Below are 23,672 nucleotides of genomic sequence, written 5' to 3'. Positions count from 1 at the left end.
CTTTCTAGATAGCACACACACTTTTTCCACAGATTATCAATGTCTTGGTTTTCTTCAGTTTAACACCATTAGAACACTGAACTGATTCTTCAGTTCAAGCTGAGGAGCACTTTTTGTGTTTGAGTCTTTTAATTGTGCCCTGTTGATGCATGGTCTCAATCTTACCATCTGCAATAACTGGAGAATTACTCTCAGTGCCTGGGAAAATCATGTGCAACTTCATCCTGGAATGTATCAAGAAACAAATACACCTTCAACTTTGAGAGGAACAAGCAGGATTTAGAGCACTGAGATCATGTGCAGCCCATGTTATTGTTCTCCTAATATAGGACAAAGTGTGGAGTGGCAAGCATCTGGAAATTGTATAGATTTCCAGAAGTCTTTTGACAGCATACACAAAGTCTCTGGAGATTATGGCATAGTACATGCACAAATAATTAGAATCATCAAGGATCTATATAATAATGCTGACTGTGCAGTCAGAGATGGTGACATCAGCCAATGGTTTGCAGACACAACTAGTGTAAGGCTAGGGTGTATTATGTCCCCACTATTGTTTGCACTGGTCATTGACTATGCCATGAGGAAAATAACCACAGAAGGCAACCAAGGAATCTGTATGGACAAATTATAAAGCACAATTGGGTGACCTCATTTTTGCTGATAGTATTGCCCTGTTTAGTTCACCGCATTGCTTAATGAAAGCTTTTGGCATATACAGCAAAACAAGTTTATTTATCAACAAGGGAAAGACAAAGTCCTGTATATGGCTATCATTAGAGTGAATAAAGAAACACTAGAAGTAGTAAGTCACTTTACTTATCTAGGGAAAGAGATGTGCAGTGATGGTGGTACCATGCTAGATGTCAAGCAACAGATATCAAAAACAGCAACCAACTTTCATAAATTTGAAAAGATTTGGGAAAATAGCATGTTGGCACTGACACACCAATAGGATTTTTTTAACATCAGCATCATATCTGTCTTCTTTTATATAGAGCAGGCTCATGAAAATCTACGACAGAAATTGATTTAAAAAAATCAATTCATTCCCAAGTAAATGCCTGTGGAATATCTTCAGAGTTCAGACAACATCAGAAGTAGGTAAGTAGAACACACCAATCTAAAGCATCAAATATGATAAGATGACGATGGACATAATTAGGTCGTGCTTTAAGGATGCCACCACCATGACTTCCACAGCAAGGGATAATATGGACACCACCTGGAAAGAGAGAGAGAGAGGGTGACCTAGAGAAACATTATGCAGAATACAGAAAGAAACCAGATCCATCAACATGACCCTCAGAGGTCAAAACAGAGCAGTACAAGACCAAAATAAGTGTCAGAAACTGGTGGATGTCCTGTGCACCTAAAGATACAGAAGAATAAAGAAAGAAGAATTGGAATGTAGTTGCTTTGTGGAGTTTTGATTGTTTCAGCGGAGTTTCACATTGAGATGTCACGTTCACTGCAACTGAACCCAAAGAAAACATCTGCATGAACCTTGGAAAAATTAAAACTTGAGGTTTTGCCTGGTTTTCTTGTCCTGTAGCAATAACTTACGTTACTGTGCTGTCCAGCTGGCCACTTAAGACTCAAGGCCCAGTTTGGATGATATAGGTGCGTTGAGAGTCCACTTGATTCATTACCATGGTATAACCATGTCAATATTGTCATAAGAAAAACCAATTATGGATACACTTATTGCCAGCAGATTTTTCCACGAGAAGATAATATTGGGAAGTTTCAAAAGGTCATGGAAAAAGTATCCCCAAAGCTAAGGCAAGATATAAAAGTACCACAGGCGATTCTAAATCCAAAGATTTTCCATACAAAGATAAGTTTGGCTCTACTTATACTGTTGCAGCAATTTTTCAATGACTGAGTAGAGCTGGATGTAGAACGATCATTCCGTTTTGCGTAGGGTTTTGAGACTTCACAATTTTTTATTCTGATTTGGAATGACAACAAAACTTTGAAATTCTCCAAAGCAGAAATCTGAAAAAAGAAAGAACAAAATAAAAACTTTGGGACAGCCTGCTGGGATTTGGGGCAGCCAGTTCCTGGAGTCAGGGCAACCAGTCTGGCAGAGCTGCCCCACAGCCTCAGACCTTGGGCTCCAGCGATGGGTTAGTCCACCAGATAGGCTGCTGAGGAACCAGACGGGCAAGTTGGCAGGAAACCAGCAGGCTTCGGTGAGAGCTTCATTGAATCTGAACAGTCTCCACAATGTTTTGAATCTGCAAATTGTGATAGTATTTTGCTGTAATTTTCCCAACCAGATTTACTAATGCGGTCCTATGTCAAAACATACAAGTAATGTAAATGCTTAAACAAAGCCTTATTACAGGGTATTCTGAAAATTACCACCACAACAGGCAATCCTGTAGCAATGGGATAAAGGATCAGATGAACCACTTATTTATATTGCAGGAGTATCTAGGAGCTACCAGTCACACAGCCCAGGACACCTCCATGGCGTTAAGTGCTGTATAAACACAGGGGAAAAGCCCCACTGTCCCTGCCCTAAAGAGCTTACAATCACGTGAGCCTGAATGATCCCTGCTTGGGGATAGTTCCTCCATGTCAGGTTTGAGGATGGGTGCAGGGAAGTTTGCACTGCTGCTGCTCATACCATACTATTTTGTAACCAATAGGATCTTGTTTACACTGAGACTGCTAGGGAATTTTCCCTTTGTTTTAGCAGTGCTGCAGCTCTAGCGATACTAGCAATGGTGAGCGCCCTAGTGTAGACAGGCTGCCAGTGTTGTTTAGGCCCTAGTTCAGCAAACATTTAAGCATTTGCTTAAGTCCCATTGATGAAACTGTGTACTTAATTTTAATTGTGAAGTGCTTTGCTGAATAGGAATGGATTTAAGTGCATGCGTAGTATTAAGCATACGCTTTGGTGCTTTGCAAAATCATCCTGAAGGCTAAGCACATGCTTTAATGTTTTGCTGAATTGGTGCCCTAATGGTACTCAGAACCTAGTAGTGACGTGTCCAAAGCCTGGCATCTTTCACAAGCAGTAAATTCTAAATACACATTTAGAAAGTACACCCCTGGAAAGTGCTTAAAAAAAGTCTAGAGAAGAGGAAGAAAAACAACCCCTGAGGAAATAATTAAACTGAGGGCAAGGCATCTGTGGGGTTTGAAAAAGAAAATGTTACTAGCGCTAGTTTAGCATTTGGATACGGATGAAAGATGCTTTAGATACAGAGAGCTGATTCTGGACTTTTTTTTTTTTTTTAAGTTTTATCACTGATGCCATTGAATTGCTGCTGTAGGGTCATGCAAGTTCTGCCTCATGCATTTAGCCCTTTGGTAATGTCCTGAAAGGAGGCTGTTCTGCTCATGAAGAATGGAGGTTTAACTGCTGGTGATCAATGCATTCTGGGGGTTTTGTGCATGAAAAGGGTCACTGATCAAATGTTGCTGTTCTCAGCAGCAAGCACCTGGTTTATAAATAACTCCAGATATAGTTACCTCATGACCTTCATTTCTCAGCACTGGCAAACCAACTCTGAGCCAATCAAAAGTTATCATTCTCACCCACTCCCTGAACAAACAACACTCTGTCTTATGGACTCCTATCCCAACACATCTGTGATAATGAGTGCCCTCTGTAGGAAACCAGAATGTTTACATTTAGTCTGCACAGCCACTTTGATCAGACACTGCCACGTACCAGCAAGGTGAGTGGTGCTGGTCTTGAGATGATTAAATCAAATCTGATCTTTCATAGATGTACACTGGTGGTGAGTTTCCCCAGCCAAAGAGATCCAGACCTGCCCTCTTGGGTACTAGAGAGTATTATGTAAAATGTGACATACAAGACTAGCAAACTTTCACAATACTTAATGCAAAATAGTTAAATTTAGACTGATTAGACATGAAATTGACCAGTGTTCTATAATTGCTTACATATTTTACATGCTTTTTATGAAAGTTAAATGTGCACTTGCCACCTCCACCTGTGTACCATGCAAAACTTTCATAATGGAACTAAAAGTAGGCAAAAATCTCTGGTTACTCTCCAAAAATCTCAGGCCAAGTTGACAAAGTTTCAAGCAAACCTGTGTTGTTGTGCAGCGTGGAAGAAAAGACTCGGTGACCTGAAATGAAGCAAAACGTGTCTGTTCCAGGATTTGTTTGAACCTAGTACATAATGTTTGTGTAGCAACTGGGTCAGTAGTTAACTCCTGGCTGGAAGAAACCTAAATCGGTTCTTCCAGCAAGTTACCTTCTGTATCATATCTCCTGACAGAGTAAATGTGCAATGTATAAGTACCTGCAGAATTGTCCCAACTTAGGGGGAAGGAGGACAAAATCAAGGTAAAAAATCATGAGCCAAATTCCTGCCTTGACGTGTGTCCTCTTACTTTAGTGATCTTCCTCTTTCCTGTGACACAAGGATTCTGACACTGATATAGGCTCAAGCAGAGGAAGAACACTTATTTCTTTAAAAAGAAACTTACATGTATTATCTTTTGCTTGACAAATATTATCAGATAAGTTATTATGAATTCTCACCTCTTTTCTGATCATGAACTGTCTGCCAGTAGATCTGTTTCTTCAAAATTTGCTTTTGAAATTTTATCAAGGGACTTCAGTGAAAAACCCTTGGAGTGCAGTTCATTTGTGAGTGGTTTGTGGTGAATATTTCATATTATCAAAATGATCTTTTTTATTGGAAACCCTAAGTTGCATGTGATGTTTCTGTTCCCTAACTGGCTGGACAAAAACTTTAAAATTGGGTTTTCTTGCATGGATGCTTTTGGAATGCCAACTTAAATTTGCTTTACATCAATATTTTCCTAGTATTTGTTTTAAAATTCACTGCTCCCACAAACATCCTGTCAGTAAACTTGATCACTAGACTGTTTTGTGGAAGGCAAACACAAAAGGGGCTTGTGCAGTCAGTTATTTAAATATTCATGGATTTCTTTCAGTACTCTTCAGCTCTACTTGCAGCAAAGTAAATTGCTTGTGTACATTTTTCACATTTGCCACAGTAGGAAAGTCCTTTTTACACTGATTTTTGAAAACTAAAATTACTAGGGACAGCTCTGCTTGTTTAGTTGCCTGTCTCCAGCTTTTCAGGGACCGTCTTTGTAGAGGATATGTACATGAAAACAAAGTCGGTTTCATAAATTCATTAGCTCCTGTTCCCCTCCCTGATAACAACACAGTCCTTCATCATCCACATCATCTCTGTTAACAAATTGATGGTTGCTAATGGGTGTGTTTATAAATAGCAAACACAGAAGAATGCTAAAGGATGTTTGCCTAAAAGTAAATCTAACAAGCAAATGGAAAATGGAGAAAAATACACAAAAATATTGAAATACAGTATCAATAGAATGGCTTTGAAAGATTTACAGGAGGTTGCAGGGTTTGTGATTTAAGGTTTTTGTTAATGCACATACTTGTCCAGGTTCCTTGTCAAGGAATCTTTACAAATGGGAAAAGAGTTGGGTATGTAGATCTACTGTTTGTCAAGGTGAAATTAAAACCCTTTCCCTGAAGAGCAAAACTGCAGCAAATGGCAACTTTTTCTCGCTGCTGACATGTCTTGAAGGTTTAAAAGCTTTGCTTTAGTTTTAGGGCTTGTCTTCACTTACCTCGGAGATTTGGTGGCAGTCGACCGGAGTTACACAAGCTACGCAAAAAACTTGAATAACTCCCGTCGACATCTCTGCTTCTGTTCTGCGCGCTATCTTCACTGCACTGTGCCGACGGGAACTGCATTCCCATCGACGCAGCGCTACCCCACTTGAGAAGGTGGTCTTCATATGTTGATTTCTGGATCGACTCAGTGGGTCTTTACTGACAACTCAGTCGATCTGACAGCAGTGAATTTACCGCCATCAGTGAAGACATAGCCTTAAAATGCCTCTTTCAGCAGAGGCAATGCTCTGCGACACTTGTAAACTAACATGAATCTTCTTAAAGTTTCTAAAAATCAGTCAGGGATTCCCTTCCTCAGTCAGATGGAATCCAAGATGGTCAATGCTGGGTGGATAGGGACAGTCCCATAAGTCACTGCAAAAATTTGCAATTCATCTCTACAAGACCACCACACTTTAAGCTGGGATCATTGTATAACTGGACCATTAGAGAATTGTCTGTTTCTTAATTGAGAGACATAGGGTAAAAATTTCAAAATGTCTAAGTCCCATTTTCAAAAGCGACTTAGGAGCCCAAATCACTGACGTATCTTGAAAATTTTGCCCTTTATCAATTTCAGACTGGAGTTGTGTTCTGCTCTAGAAGTGCCCGGTTCTAACAAAGAGTCTACAAAATCAGTTCATGAAAACTTCATTAGTGTTTTAAGTGTAAATCATAATTTAAGGGGTCTCACTGTCTGAGTTTGACATTCAACCCTACATCACATTGAACTGCCGCTAAAAAGTGGATGGCCATCTAGATATTAATGGCATAGTATTTTGTTCTGCAATTTAGAAACCATTTTAAACAGTGGGACTTCTTGAACTATTTGGGATCCACAGTGAGAATCCTAGCTCATGTAAAAATGTTTCAGCCATCGCTCATTCTGACCATCCTGTGAACCCTAGAGGTCTGACAGATTCAGCTAGTTTTTCCTTTTACTAGCTTGCCAAAGTTAGAGGTCAGTAAAGAAATCCTGTAATTTTCACTGTTTTGTAACTTTCACTGCTTGCACTGGGATCAGGTAATATGTTGGCAGAACTATGGAAACATTTACACATTACACTGACTAGTTTGTAAAAGATGTAGTAATAAATCATTTAACCATGACCCAGTTTGCCAGCGTAAGTTGAATTTCTTACACAATCACCACTAAATCCAGCGATATTTCCATGCAGTGGTAGTTCTTTGTAGGTTCCTCATTTTGTTATAATGGGTGGAAAAAGCATTGTTTGGATCTGATTTTGAATGTCTGGAACTAAAGTTTGATGTGACTAAATATTCTGGGCATTACTATTAATGTTTGTTGGTGCCGCTAAGGCTAATTCTGGTTATTGTTATATTTAATCACTAGTTTCTACTGATGGGTAAATGGTCAGAGGTCAGGCCTTGTTTGGATACTTATCTGAACCATGCAAACCTTTATTTTTCAAAATACAACTCCACACCTAACAAGAAGCTCTCAAAGCAGTAACGTTAGACGGTCTATACCTTTAATACTTTGTACCCCAGATCCCTACCTACTCTTTCCCCTGCCACGTTGACAGTCAGTGCAACTTTAAAAAAAACAAAACAAAACCAGCCTTAGCTGAAATCTAATGTTAACACAGATAGCCTGGGGAAAAACTAGACTCCAAGGGGCAGTTTACAGCTGAGACAACACAGAGCAGGTGTACCAATTCAGAATGGTGTGGGTTGTGGCCTGCATGTTTGCCAGCTGTTGAGTGTTATTGTGCTGTAACAATGTAACACATACAGACCACCTACTGAAAGGTATTATGGCCCTCCAGTGCAGGGGGGGGGAATTCACACTCAGTTATTTCCACACTACTATCCTACCATGATGCTAAACCTAGCAGTGTGTGACTAGTTAGCAGCTGGTCTCTATTAGAGCTTTGGGAAACCCGTGAACAACTTTCTGCACAGCTTCTTGCATGCCAGGTGTTGCCATTTTGTTTCATGCTTCTCAAGTTAAAATTTTCCTACCGTCATTGACACAATGGTGCTTTTCCTTATTTGCAACAAAATTATGGGGAAAGAAATCAGTTTAACACCAATTTTTGATTAAGGGATCCTATTTCCATAGGGGGAGGAGGTTGGTAGATGTGTCAAGCTTGAGGGTGAAATGAGCCCATTCTGAGTTCCTAATGTCTCAGATCTCACCTTTTTTATTGTAAATGTTTTGCTTGTTGCCATAGGTCTCAGGGAGGGCACAATGGAAGTAGTACTACAACGGCACAGCTAAGAAGCCTGCTACTCCTCTTGGGACTAGAGACCAGGCCCTCTAGCTAAAAGGCTAAGGCATAAAGGATAGATTTTTGTTGATCAGAAGAAATGTCTGCTTTTTTTTTTTTTTTTTTTGGAGATCAGTTCCTTGTTTCCTTAGTAACTCTTCTTGGTAAAAGTAAACTACACTCAGGTGCATTTAACAATGTGAAATTTCTACGTACATTGCCTGATACACTTCCACCCACTCCTAGCATCTCCATCATCATCCACGATAGACCTGCCATTGCACATTATATGGTACGATCACTAGCAGAGTGGGTGCAGTTGCAGACTGAGAAGCATGCTAACAAAAGTCCTGGCAAAGAACAAAAATAACACACCCCCCCCCCCCCCCGCCAGTCACCGTAGCAAATGTTGCTCCCGAGAGATAGGAAAAATTATATACTAAGACATGTGGCATAAGCCTGCCTACACACCCATGTGTGGGAAGGGACTTTAATAGAGCACTGAGAGCCTGCAGGTGGGTGGAAAGAAAAACAAATGTTAACGGTTCCTTTTGTTGTCCTGGATAGCAGGATAGAGAATGGAGAGCGAAGGGAAAGCTCCCCTTGTTCTGGAGAAACACAGGCTGATGGTGACAACTTCAGCAAGACTAGGAACCTCCTCCACTTGGCACTACTAGATACAGCAGCTTTTTTCATTGGTTTCCTTAGTTCTGCATCAGTGCAGGATGCTGGACTTGGATCACTTCTGAAGGTCTCTTCTAGTCCCACATTTCTATGATCTACTGCAGCAACGTATCACCCATTATGGGGGTCAGTGTCCATTTGACAGCTCAGGCTTCACTGTTCTTGCCTGAGAAAGGATGTATTATGCCCTGGCATACATAGCCCCATAGTGTCTGGGGCTATCGTGCAGGCACAGTGGCTGATGGTTGCATTAACGGTTTGTGAACGGACTGGTAAACAAGACACTGGACATTTTGCTTATGGAAGCAGAAACTAAGATGGTCTTTGTATCCTCCCTCCCCCTGAGAGCAGCAGCTGGACACTGTGACCAGATAGTATTTAATGGGGGCCTCAGAGCAGGACCCCCACGGGGAAGAAGAATTCTAGACATTGATTTCAGTTTCACCCAGGTAACTAGCAAATATGGAAAGTTTTGTATTTTTGGAGGGCCCACTCCTCTTCCTACAGCTGGCTGAAATTCAGGGAATGACACTAGATGTAAGTGTATGAAACTAGGGCTCCAGGAGGCTGAGAGAGCCTGTAAAGGTGCAAGCAGTCTCTGACACCCCCCCTGTGTGGTGCTGCAGGTGTGCCCCAACCTTAATGTCACCAAACAGAGCAGTAATAGATTTCACTTTAACAGCCCAGGGCCAAGAAGAAGCTAATACATATTAACAAAATACCATCTCCTTTTAATCAGGTGTCAGGCCAGGAATACTTACAACAAACACTTCATCAGTCTCAGGATTCATGGCTCCCAAACTTAGTCTACACCAACTGTCTGAATCAGATTGGCTTGTCTCCAGGTGCTTGACAGCACACCCACTGCAACCTGGCAATGCCAGGCTCAGACTGCTCCTCTTCTTCCTTGTTCTGCTTCCTGTTTATATGGCTCAGATCTCTGGGGGGAGGGGAGGCACCTTGATTATCCTCAGGCTGTACACTTCAGCCTGTTTCTTAAAGAGATAATACCCTTTTCCCCTCTCTGTTGAACTGTTTCACAGGGCAGTATAAATAAATCACCAGATTAGACAGGCACATGTTGCTGGGCCATGTGGTTGCATTTAATAACTTGAATTGTATGCAATCCAGTTTCATGGTCTAAAATTCAAATTAGGAATGGATGCCATGCATCTCAAGTGGGGAGTGAGGAGTGTTCCTGGCATTCCCCTGAGCTGAGCTGCTCAATGAATGCAGAGGGCTTACAGGCTCAAGTTCCAAATCAGAAACTACAACTAATGAAGAAGAATAGTCATAAGCCTGGGACTTTGGTGAGGTAGGTTCAATTCCTGGGTTTGCTACAGGCTTCTCGCATGACCCTGGTTATTCATTTTTATTTATATTGTGGTAGCATCTAGGGGCCCTAAACGTGGATCAGAGACGCTCCTGTGCTAGGCATAGTAACACAGTGTCTCTGCCCAGAAGTGCTTACAAGCTAACTAAGGGGTAGGCTACACTAGAAGCACTACAGATGCAGCTGTGCTGCTCAAGCGCATCTTGTGAAGACGCTCTGTGCCGACAGGAGAGAGCTCTCCCGTTGGCATAATAAATCCACCTCTCGGGTGGTAGCTATGTCAGCAGGAGGAGCTTTCCTGCCAACATAGCTCTATCCACACTGGTGCTTAGGTCGGTGTAACTTACGTCACTCAGGGATGTGGCTTATTCACACCCCTGAGCGACGTAAGTTATACCGAAGTAAGTGGTATTTAGACCTGGCCTAAGTCACTCTCTTGCTCTCTGCCTACCTCATCAGATGATTGAGAGAATAAAGTCATAAATACTCTGGAGGTGCTCAGTGGTGGGCACGATTAAGAATATAGCTAAAACATATAAAAGCCATGTCTAGACAAATGTTCATGTTGCAAAGTTGCTATTAGGCAATCTCCCTATCCCTATTCAGATACATCCTGTAAAGTATCCTATCTTGGTTACCCAAATTCAGCAAGAAGTAGGACTCCCATTATTTTGTCTTTCTCTCTTTGCCAGAAATAAATGTGATGCCCCTTGAAAATTTGTACAAATGAGTGTCTGATAAAGTCTGCACTCGAGAAATTCTGCTTGTATCCTATGGTCATAAAAAGAAATTAAATCTGCATTCTAGTTAAATCTGCATATAACATTCAGTAACCTGTAATTTTGTTGCACTGCTTTACGCCTATATAAATCAGTGCCTGTCATGAGTATTGCACGGTATCTGCAGCTGCATGACCCCTATGATTTAAAAAAGACAAATAATATGAAAACAAAGCAATATCTGCAGAAAGGCTTCACAAACAGCACCTGCTTTTTGAAAGCTTGAAATGCCACAAATAGCAAACTAGGAAAGGCACAAAACGTAAAGGTCTGTTAAAGCCTAAAGGGTGTATAGTTATTTATTTATTTTCCCTCTTGCAACAGTGGGAAAGTGCTAAGAGTTCTAACTCATGGAATAGTGTTTGGAAGGAGGGCTTTGCAGTCATGTAGTGCAGAAAGTGGTATGATGACCATCAAGCCTTGCAGAGGGCAAGGATCTATGAGACAAGCTATTCTACAGATTTTGGGGAGAGGGCATTATTGCAGATACAGCTAGTCAGAAATTCATCATCAGAAGGTTTTTCTTCAGAAACTGCCAATTCATTGAAACTGAAATTGTTTGCAGGGAAGAGTCTGTTTTGATACTTCTCTCAATTACAAATGTCTCATTTGGACATTTCAAAAAAAGTTTCATTTTCTGCTTTGAAATGACTGTTCCAAAATTTCAGTTACTTCTTTTTAACACTATAAATTCAAATCAAAATGAAATGCCTGGATTGACATGATCTGAAACTTTTTTGGATTATTGGCCTGTGAAAATTTGATTTTTCATTCTAATTGGGGGGGGGGTGAAGTCTTCAGAATCATTCTCGTGGAATGGGAAAAGAGTATCCTGCTCAGCTCTAACACAACTAGTCCTCCGTCCTTATCTTTGGATGCCAAGAGTCATGCTCTGCTGCTGGCTCTTTCCTCCATGGCTGTGACTAGTCTTTGCTTCCTCAGTGGCTAGAAAACACACCAAAAGTCCCCCACTAACTCTCCTATAGATTTCTTAAAAAAAAAAAAATCCCATGGGTTGGTGCAGATCATGCTGCATAGGGGCTTTGGTGCCTTGGCTTAAATGACTTTGTTTGCTGCCCCAACAAGTTTCACTCCCAGAAACCACAGACTTGTGTGGAAGGACACCCACCAGCTCCAGGGAAGGAAACAGCTGGCTCCATACTTCTCCCTTCTAGAGGGTTGGAGGCCTTTGTACCCTTTCCTTCCCTTCCTCCCCACCTTGCTTTTCTGACCATCTTCTGGTGTATGAGAAGCCAGGGTCCTTCAGCAGCAAGTTAATAGCATAGCAAATAAATGCAGCTCACAGACATGTGGCACCTTGGGACAGTGAGAGTTTGGAATCAATCATGGGTAGGTGAAGAGGTTCAGAAACAGCATGAACGCTCCCGGCTCTCCAATTGTCCATTGGTAAAACCAGACCCAAACTGAATCTATTTAAAAGTCTTTACCAACACTAAGGGTGCGATAAGTACTGTATTGAAAGTTTGAAATACTTGGTCACAGAACTTTAAAGCAGAAGGCAGGAGCAATGCAAGCCTCCCCTGTGCTGTCTCACCAATATGCCTCTATCATAATTGTCACCATCCCGTACCCATTCAGTCTTACATTTTTCAGCTGAGAGTGTGCAGGAGACAGTGTATGGAAGGAAGTTAGGCAGGGAGTCCAAGTGGTGCCAACTGGAAACTGGACTGAGATCCAAACTCATCACCTCATAGGCCACTGCTGAGCCATTGAGAGGCAGCAATTTTTAATTTGAGTAAGTCCAGTAGGAAAGATTTTCTTTGGAAGCTGAAATGCTCTGGTGCAAGATAAAATAAAAAAGGCTCCTATTCATTTCCTTTTAGGAGAAAAAAATACTATATTTGCTTAATCCTAAAGGAGGAATTCAGAACATTGTTTTTAAAAAGTTCTATTCCACGCACTCTTTTTGTTGCACTGAGAATTGTGTACTTTCATCACACAGGGCCCAATTCCACATGCCCCTGAAAGAGGGGGCTCAATTGATTGCTCAGAGGGCTGGGAGTCAGGAGTTCTATTCCTCATTCTGTCACTTGCTGTGTGATCTCAGGCAAAGTATTTCACTTGTGCTTGTTTTCCCATGTAAAATGGGGCGACAGCTTAACCCCCTTCATAAAATGCTTTGAGATCTACAGGTGAACAAGCTCTAGAAGCTGCAAACAGTTTCTAGTGCCATGTTAATTTACGGTTTATGCAGACTTTGTCCTTGTTATCCTCTCATTAAATAAAGAGGATTTAAAAAAACCAACACACAGCAATCCCATTATTGTTTACTCACAGCCACACACACTGTACTTTCTCCTATAATAACCCAGAATACAACACATTGTGCTCTTTCCTGCATGCTTCACTGTACCGCAAAATCCTGCAAATATTAAGCAAAGTCTTTGTATTTATACCTGGTGCATACTATTGAAAGGTTGCTGAATGCTTTTTCCACTGGCATTAATTGAGTGAAGGGAAAACAGACTCCAACACTGTCATATCGTATAAAAATAATTAGCTCTGCTATAAATAGCTTGGCCTATTCATTTTTCTTTTTTAAGGTCAAGGCTGTAACTGAAAAGATTGGTGGCACATCACGGTACATGCAGCTACGCCTTCTGCAACTATTCATGAATGTTAGTTCTAGGCGGGAAGTGCATTCTCAGTCAGTGATCCCAAAGCCACATAAACAACAGTGTATGAAATAGGACAAATAACAAGCCACACTTGAGAGTTGGTAAGAAGTGTTGGCTAGTGGTTTGAACACGAGGCCTTGTCTACACATATTTGCACCAGTTTAACTAAAAGTGTGGGTTTTTTTCAAGCCAACTTTAGTTAAACTGATGCAACCCCCTTGTAAGGAAACACTTCAGCTGAAGGATGTTTCCTATCAAGTTATCTTATGTTGATTCCTTACCAACTTAAGCTAAAATGTAGGGCACTCCTAAAATGAAATAAGTGTCTACACAGGAGAGTTAATCAGTTTCTACATCAGCTCAGTTAAAATAAATAAATAAATCAGTGAAACTTTCTTGGGTAGACAAGACCCAAGAATGGAAGCCAGGAAACTTTATTCTAAGCTTGGTTGTCACTGACCTTTATATCATTGAACATTGGTTAAGGTCTGTCTGCACAAAGAATAGACTAGGGAAAAAGCTGTTTAAAATGCCACTTTAACTGTGTCTACACTAGGTGTTAACACCTTTTACAAATGTTAACTTTGTGTTGAATCTAGATTCCCATTAGTTACAATCTATCAAACTTACTATAAAGTTGTTAAACTGTGTCTGGGCTAAGTCATGTTTCAAATTCCGTTGGCCAAGTCATTTTTCAAAAAGCACTTTCCCCCTCAGCCCCCATCTATTTCTAGTGTAAGTAGACATTTAAATTGTCCATTTCCTCCTCTGTAACATGGGGGTGATAATACTGACCTACTTCACAGGACTAAGGAAGACTAATGGCTGTTTTTAATGTGCTCTAAGATAAAGCATGTGAGTGTTAATTGTTTTATTAATAAAGCTAAACTTTCAGTTCACATCTAGCTTTCATGTTCTGCATGAAATTTGCAATTACTTTAGTAAGAAGATGCCCTTGAAGCTCAGTGGTTCTGTAATAAAGCTGAATACAAAGCAGCTTGTGTCAGTCTGCAGTTCTGCTTTAAAAGTACATGCATTTTCTTCCCCCCTGAAAACCATGATGTCTTGTGACCGCAGTTCTATAGTAAAATCTCCTTGAACTGGTGGTTATTTTGAATAAGGCAGCTTAAGTTCTGATTGCAGTTGCTTAGTGCTTAGGATTGCACAACACACTGGGCTGGAATGTAGCCAAACAACACCTTTAAGTCCATACCTAACTATTGTTTGTACCTTGATACATCCCTTTCCTCCCACAAATTATCCGACTATTTTTTTAACTTATCAGAAATCTAAGACTTTAGTTGTCTCTAGGCTACTACTATGGCCACTCAGAATTTTATGGCACCAGTGTAGACTGGGGATAGAAGTCTGCTCCTATTGCTTCAAGCTAAAGGAGAATCCTTCTCTGCTATTAGTAATGTAGGCCATGAGTAAGGCCCTATTTCATTTGCGATATTGCAGATCCCGCAATATTAGGCTTTCACTGCAATTTTGATTTTAATTAGTTTACTTTGCATAGTCCACAGTTTTACATACATTTTGAATATGCAATTAGTACTGCACTAACATTCAATGCCTATAAAAGGCTAAAGTGACTGGACTTGATTTCTACAGCAGCTATGTTAAGACTTTAAGTCTTCAGAATTTTATATTAAACAAATGCAATATAATTGCAGCAAAATGTCTGGTTATCAGAAAAAATAGGCATAATGCAATATTTGAATGTCTATATCCTTCCAGAAAATTTTTCTTAAGCCAATAGGTCTACTTTAGCTTTTCCAAAAACTACCGCTATTATTAAAGATCCATTATTACTTTTCCATGATTTTCCATGTCTTGTCCCTGTAACTCAGCTGCAATTACTTGAAGATCGTCCCGTGATTCTAGCAGGGCCTTAGCCATGAGTCTGTCTTTGGGTTTGAGGTTTTTATAGGAGCCTAAGGGAGTTAGATGTCTAACTCGCACTGAAATTCAGTGACTTCAATTTGGGCATATAACTCTCTTAAGCCCTTCTGTGAATCCCAGCCTTCGTAACTGTAATTTTCAGTGTGTCTTTATTACTACATAACGGGAACTGTTTCTAAATAAGATACTTCTCATGAAATGTTGGCTACCTTTTTAGGAGTAATCACATTGGATCAGACCATTGGTCCCTCAAGTCCAATATGAGGGGAAGTTTGATGCAGCAGTTAGGGCATTAGCATGGGATTTAGACCACAGTCAAATTCCCTGCTCTGCTACTTCTTATGGCCTGGTTGACGCTTAAAAATTAGATCAACCCAGCTGGGTTGCTTAGGGCTGTGAAAAATTTTAGACCCTGCGTGCCGTAGTTAGGTTGATCTAATCCCTATGGTGTAAACAACTAGGTCGACAGACGAATATTTCCATCGACCTAGCTACTGCCCATTGGGGAAGTGGATTAACTACAACCTCAGAAAAAAAACCCTTCTGTTAATGTAGGAAGCATCCATGCTTTGGTGCTTCAGCAGCAGCACCTTAACTAGGCTCCTGTTGCAACTAGAATATCAACACGGCCTAATCATCTCTCTTTGCCTCTGTTCCCCATCTGTAAAATGGAATAATGGCACTCGCCTAACTCACAGCACTGCTGATATGATAAATACACTAAAGACTGTGAGGCACTCAGATACTACAGTAATAGAGGCCATATAAATATCTTAGGTAGATAGAATATCCCACTGTGGGAAGAGGCCAATACTTGATGCTTCAGAGGAAGGTGAAAATGCCAAGCCTCCAGACACTAATGCACCTAAGTCATGATCCAACGTACAGAGAAGTAGAGATTGTTCCATTGATTGCAAAGAGCTTTAAATCAGGCCTATAGCCAGCGGTACAATTCTACAGATGGGTAAAGAAGGTTTCCTATCTGATCCCAATGGCAAATCAGTTTACATACTGAGGCATGGGATTTGAATACAAGTCTTATAACTCATATCCATATACTTGCCTTTTAAAACAAAACAAACCACCTTTATTTTAAATCCAGCCACAATATCTGGCTCAGTCTGAATGTATTAAGCTCCACAGGTTTAACATTGTTCTTTTGAAATTTGATTATTGTAAGAGCAACCAGAAGTCACGTAAGAAATTCATGAAAAGAGCCCTACATTTGGAGATATTTGAAATGAGACCAGATAAAGCACTAGAAAAATGTATTTGCATGCTGGCAGAATGACTAGCAGAAAAAAGTCAGTCAGTAAGGTTTTTTAAGGGACAACACTTATTACCAAAACAAGAAAACAAACAAAAAGCAATTAGTTTCCCACTTAGTTCAAGCCAATCCCTATGAGTGCTGGATGTGGTGCCTGACCTACCAAAAGCAACTTTTCCCACCCACCTTCATTTCCCAAGCAACCTTTTCCTGAGAAGGGCTTTAAATACCTGTGCAACAAGAAGGGAGAATTTGAGCTGTAAGTAACTTGGTTCCCTGGGGAGCGGATACTGCTCTATCACAGCACTGTATGTACTCATGGCCTTGATCACCATGGTGTCTGCCCATTTCTGTACCGACAGGGAAGGAAGGACTAGATGGAACCTTCTAGGTTACTTTCATCTCTAACTTCTATGACTGTATGAAGGAATGAGATAGAGGCCAGGCTTTAAACTTGAGAATGGCCCAACATCACAACCAGTGGGACTGCCATATAAGCAGATGGAAGAGTGTTTGTGCAGGATAAGATGATAGTGCAGAATCTAGACCACCCTTTATTCCCAGACACACCTGTGAATCCGAGTTCTTTGGTATATGGTTTTAAAGAGTTAAGCAGGTGAAGCTCTTCGCAATCAGAAAGGGTAGAAGGATCAAAATGAAGAAGAAGCCAGGGGGTTATGAAATGAGACAGACGAGAGGGTAGAAATAGACTGCAAGCATTCTTGAAGATTAGAGGGTTGATTTGTCTCAGTAAAACATCCAAGAGAAGGGAAAGCTTCATCTCAGTGTGAATATTTTTCAGGTACTCTGTCTTCTTGAGGTTGGGACCCAGAATACCTTTTGATGGTGCCTACACATATGGATGTTTCAGAAGCACTTGTGGATGAGTAGATAATCATTTTATGTGGGTCTACTTGAGGTGCTCCAGAAATCCCTAAGAGTTGAAATTATATTCTGTTGTCTCAACAATACAGCCCAAGCTCTGCTATTAGTGTGAAGGACCAGTGACATCCAGTGGCAAGTTGGAGTGACTGAATTCCTTACAATTCTGCCAAAGGATAGGTGCCTTATTTTTACATGAGTTGATAGCAACTCTGTCTCATTGTTTTAGAACAATTATTAAACATATCTTGTATCTAATGTCCTACTCTAGGCCCACTTCTTTGGTAGCTGGGCACCTACTGAGCATGCTCAGTTTTTCTTCTTGTGAATTACATATAGTTTTATATTTGTTCTATTTTCGTAACATGGGTACCTCAATGTGAGCTTCACCAGGAACAATGGTCATAAAACTCAAAAATTCTCTAGCAACGATGTTCCACATAAACATAATCAGGGAGAAATTTGACCTTGCGAGAGGCTATGCACCTCAAATATTTGACTTGATTAAGGATACTATGAAACATATTTTTACAATAGGTACGGAAACAGATTGAGCACCCAGCTATAGTACTCAGTTTAGAATGAGTGAAGTTTGCTCTCCTCTTCCTCTCCCCCTTTAGGAAGAAATTCTGACCACTGTACAAATATCGTTTACCAAACCTCCAAGAACGTCTCTTAACAGTCCAGGATCACTAACGGAATGTAGGTGTGTTTTGTAAGTTTCATTTTAGAGAACAATATATTTCAAAAACAGTTCCTCCATTTGCTCACTGCCTAGTTATGAGTTCAGGATTCCCTTTTCCTTGCAAGCGTTGATTTCTAGTATTCACCTGAGTGAAAGATACAGTCCTTACTGAATGAGTGAAAGAATAAATGTCATGTATATTCTGGGCAGGAAATGTTGAACTTGGAAGAAGATATTAGCAAAGCTTTAAAAAAGAATTTCTGAAGTCTGTTCAATGTTGAAAATACAGAATGGAGAATTATTTTGTTTAAAATACAAAGTAATTAAAAAAATCATAACATCTTATGACAGAAGAAACAATATGAATTGAGATCTTCTGGTAACTTTAATGTTAGAGGGGCCTTTATTAAAGAGAAATAGAATGATTTATTACTTATGTTAGATGCACTGAACTATGAACTATGAACCAACCAAAATAGATCACTGATAACCCGTTAATAAGGTTGTGTATTTAATGTAACTCATAATTTGCATTACGTCAACTGTACTTCATCCTCTATATCTGCCACAATCTTTCACTCGTGTACTGTCAACCACCGGTTTATAACAAAATTGAACACACCAATTCTTAAAAGGATCAGATTAAATATATTATCACCAGCAAAGTTTAGTGTCATTAAAAGCTCTCTATAGACTCTGTAATGGTACCAAGTTTGTGGGCAGCATTATTTAAAACAAAACATTGAGCTGTTCGTTTTCCTTTATACACACACATTAGGCCTTATCTTTCTACCGCTGAGGTCAATGGCAACACTCCCACTGTCATCAATGGGGGCAGGATTGAGATTATTATGTATCTAATTTATCAGAAGGATTTTTTTTTTACAGTGTATAGGATGGCATGGCATGGGCTACAGGCTCCTCCTTCAGGAAACTCAATTGCCAATGACCTAAACCTAGTATTACCAACCCCAAGCATTCAAAAGTGAGGCAGGATGGAAAAATCTTGATATTTTTAAATATAGTAGAATTTGGGGGCGGGGGTAGGGGGGATTAGCCTTTTGTGTGCACTCAGGTCATCTTTTCAAGCTTTTCTCCACAAATGAGGGCTAGAATTTATTTTTTAAGTGAAAGTCAAGATTCGCACTCGCCTCTGTGAGCTGGGGCCTGAAGACTGATGATCTTAAAATGATGAGCTGGCAACATTTCACCCACTGCCTAACCTGCCCAAACCTGGAATATACTTTAGTTCTTTTTTCCCCTGGGGAAAATATATTGTTGGTATTAAACTAATGAACATTCTCAGTTAAACGGTACAGTTATCTTTACTAGATGGCCAGTGAGCACATGTAACAGACCAAAGCCTTATCTATGTTAATTGGTTTAATGTTACTTTTCATACTATGATGTGATCTCTATATAAGAATAGGGAGAGATAACTAGATAAAGTGTGTCAGACACATACAGACAAGAATGTTACCTTCAGTTACAAACTAGGCAATATACATTTAGCAGTTATTGATATGTCCAGTTCAATTTCTAGTACACTATATGGACTTCAAGTGGACCCACACCATCGGGATTCTCTTTCTTTACAGTAGTGAGGAGATCACAGAGGGAAGCTTAATGTTATTTTCAACAACAAACTAATTTTGTAACTCAGATTGTAAATGCCTCAGGGCAATTTGTCTGAGTCCAGCACAGAGCTCAACAGTGCCAGCACTTTAACATTCTCTAGTACACTTATTTTATTTTACATAGTGACTAAAATTAGCCGGTTTTAGGTTTCTTGACTTTAAAAAAAAAAATCTCATTGCATCCTTGGAACATAAAAACATCCTTCAATCTCTCTCCTCTTGAGTGCTGTACTCTTTAGGTGGCATTCAGGTCTCAAAGCTGTCTTTTAGCATCAGCAAAAGCCTCATTCTTAGCAAGGGAAAGTATAGTCAATAAAGCCAATAACCCATGATTCCTGAAACTCCACCTCTTCAGTCTAATTTTTAGAAAACAGTTTATTCAGGAGAATGTACTGCAGGCCATCAAGACAGTCTTCCTTGGAGCTGGGTGCTGTGAAGCCTCTCTAAGGCAACCACTTAACTTCCATAAGAGACCAATTTTCTGAAAACTCCAAAAAGCATAGTAGATCTGAAAGCTGCTATAAAGTGGGGGAGAGGAGAGAGAGAAAGGGGGAAAATGCAAACAAGCAGCATACACCACACCTCAGTGCATGAGTCTTAACATTGATACGTTATTCTTATTTGTCCATTGGATTGAATCTAGGAAGGGCCCAAGCATAATTTTTTGGGCCCAGTACAAACTTGTAACACAGGCGCCCTCCCACAGACATACCACAATCCTTCATCGCATACAGACAATCTCATGAGCCATGAACATTTTTTACCTCAGGGTAATAGGGGTTGTAGCCTGGGCAGGGCCGTCCAGGGCCTCCGGGCCCTAGTAAAGTGTACCCTTTCCCTGCCCATGTGGGGGCCCTGATTCTAGGAGTTATTACTTGAGCCTTAGTCAACTAATATCTGCATCAATGTTGCTTATCATCCACGTGTCTTCATTGTATAAGCTGCATCACTTCAGGCTTTAAATCCAGTTTCCCTAACAACAGTAATAAATTACAAACCTAGCTCTTGTATAGCTTTTCATCCATATCTCTCAAAGCACTTTATGAAAGGTCAGTATCATTAACCATTTTACAGATGGGAAAACTGAGGCCCAGAGGCCACACACACACACACACACACACACACACACACACACACACACACACGATGTGTGATATACCATGATGTGTGATAGCTTTCATTGCTGCTCCATAGGACATTTGAAGTGGCAGGTGTATTGTGTGAATAAAATAAAGCTTGTTGATTTTTTAAAAAAAATCTTTTGACCTTGTATTAAAGCAGTCTGAGTCGTCTCCACTATCATGGACTGCAGACAATGCAGCCTTTGGACAATTGGGGAAGTAGTTGGACACTGTCACATGCAATGAACAGTAGCATATGGAATGGACAAATGTACCCCATGCATTCATCCATGCCAGTCCATTTCCAGCCCACACATACAAAATGCACCACAAGGGCCAAGAAGAACAAAGAGACAGGGGACATCCAAGAACATGTTTGAGAAGTTGAGAACTTTTCACTGTTTTGGCACAGAGTTTATTATGTTGTATGTTTTGGTGGCAACTGGTCTGTTTTTCTGGTTCTTACATTGGTATGTAAATATTTGTATATAATATGTAAAATAAAGAGTTGAATTTATACACAAGGATACAACAGAAAGTTTATTATGTCTAATGCTAAAAGTGGCACAGACTGTACTGAATGTCGTCAGGTGCACATTCTCAATACATTTCATAATAAACATTTACAAAATGAGATCACTGTAGTACGTGGTCAGTATTTATAAAATGCATAATACATCTCCATTCATTTCTTGAAGGTGTTTACAAAATTCTTAATAGATAATACCAGCACATTTAAACAACATTCCAGAGCTGCCCCACATCCATACACAGCATAACCTTGAAAACCATTTCAGTCTCATGCATGAGACCATTCAAATCCATTATGTGGGTGCACAAACATCCCTGGTTTCTGTTGCATGTGTGGATTCAGCACCAGTCATGACAGGTGCATGGTCTAGCTGTGTGTACCAGTTCAGAAATGCAGCAGTGTCTTGGGGCTGGTGGTCTCTCCTTGTCCTTGCAGACAGTATGCAGAACACAGCAGGCCACTATCATGCAGACTGTATTGATGACACTGGCATCCAAAAGATTTTGAAGGCAGTGCCAATGAGGATTTCAATCTGCCAAATGCACATTTCACCACCATCCTACAGCTACGATCATGTAGCTGAACCTTCTGTTTTGCCAGGTCCTCTGAAATCAGGGTCTGGTTTCATAAGCCATGGCAGCAGGGGGTAAGCAGGGTCCCCTAGAACAACAGTGGGGATAGTGACTCTGTTTCTAACAGACATTTGGTGGGAATAGTGTCCCAGTTTGTCCATGAAGATCAAGTCCTAATCTCTGGAAAACCCCTGACAACATGCACCCTGCCAGTACATCCCGTGTTAGTGTCCATGAATCTTGCCAGTGGTCAGCCAGGACCTGCTGAATGATGGCGTAATAACCTTAGTAGTTTGTGCTCCTTGTTCCATCGGTGGTCCCAGCAATTATTCCAGGAACATTTGTAACCCCCATCACCTCTAGGTATATCACAGTCCTGATCGCCTCACAAGCCTCTGCTGCAATCACCCCCACAGTTGATTTGTCAACTCCAAACTGGTTACCCACAGACCTGTAACAGTCTAAGGGAGCCAGCTTCCAGATGGCTAGGGACCAGCTTCTGAACTGGCCTGGCCTCGCTCACATGGGTGTCACGTGGGTTGGCGCAAGCTGCTCACAAACCCCAGGAATGTCTGCTTCAGGCAAAAGTTCTCCCACTGTTGGTCATCCCAGATCTGCATGACGATGTGGTCCCACCAGTCTGTGCTTGTAGCCCTGCTTCAGAAGCATCGGTCTTCCAAAGGGGAATCTTTGGCTAAAGCAACAGGCAGGAACAGCACCTGTTAGCTCACCACTGGCATGTCAGTTTCCTCCTTTTGAGAGGTGACTTTGGTAGTTCAAAAACTGCTGATAAAATGTCCACCAGCATCTGGCAGATGCTCCGCCTGTTTTCTGAAGTAGGACAGAGCATGGGGTGGAGAAGTTTTCCACTGGATCAGGTTCCATTTTGGGCTCCGGCTGCTGGGGCTGTGCAGTTGCAAAATGGCTTGGCTGGGTGTGTTTGCAGGTTAAAAACAATTCCAGTAAACTCCCTCAGGACAGACAGGCAGGCAAGTTCTCCCACAACCCATTATGAACCGAGCCCTAGAGCAGCTTCAGCTGGTGAAGGTGCTAGGACCTCTGGGATATGAGGGTATATACCCACAGAAGCTGATGTTCTGACTCAAGTCTGCATAGCGCAGCATGAATGCATGGCATGGTTGTGAGGCCCAGGTTTCCAGTGCCGTATGGATGATGCTCAAGCACAGGATCAGAAACACCAGATCTTCAGGCCCTGGTCAGGCAGACCCGGGCTTAGCATGCTGTGTAGACCTATCTTTGTTGCTCACTGCCAACCTTGGCCACATTCTCTGTTTCTGTTGTAAAATTAGGGCTAAATTCTGAAGCCTTTACTCAGACCTCAACTATAGTAAAACTCCCGCTGTTGGAAGTAAGGTCAAGTAATGGCCAAATCACTGTACAGCTTAAAGATTACTGGTGAGAAGTGACATTTGATGATAGATAACGGTGGGGAAAGCACCCAGTAATATGAATTCTGTCCCAGTTACCACCATGGCAAGAATGGCTAATTTGGCCCTAGATCAGGAGTGTCAAACATGTGACCCATGGGCTGGATACGGCCTGCCAACCTTTTTGGTCGGGCCCCTGGCGGCAGCACGTGCTGCCACGACATCTCATGGCATTGTACTCTCTGGCAGCGTCGCGCGCTGCCACCGGGGAGTACGCTGCCACGAGATCTCGCGGTAGTGCATGGAGCACTGTGTGCACGAGACACAGCGCCACAGAAGTG

At 41.1% G+C, this 23,672-nt stretch overlaps 1 long non-coding RNA gene across 1 annotated transcript in view; it reads right to left on the bottom strand.

Annotated features, from left to right (window-relative positions):
• Positions 1 to 655: 655 nt before the first annotated feature.
• The window catches only part of LOC137152657 (uncharacterized), a 60,020-nt gene continuing 37,003 nt past the window's right edge, over positions 656 to 23,672 (bottom strand). Inside the window, exon 4 of the long non-coding RNA XR_010919567.1 lies at positions 656 to 1,225. This is a non-coding gene — a long non-coding RNA (uncharacterized lncRNA). The remainder of the gene's footprint in view (positions 1,226 to 23,672) is intronic.

Source organism: Emydura macquarii, unplaced genomic scaffold (assembly GCF_026122565.2).
Source record: "Emydura macquarii macquarii isolate MOO-44397 ecotype Brisbane River unplaced genomic scaffold, CSIRO-AGI_Emac_v2 contig_1230, whole genome shotgun sequence".
Classification (NCBI taxonomy): domain Eukaryota; kingdom Metazoa; phylum Chordata; order Testudines; family Chelidae; genus Emydura; species Emydura macquarii.
This window is presented reverse-complemented; position numbering and strand designations above follow the sequence as displayed.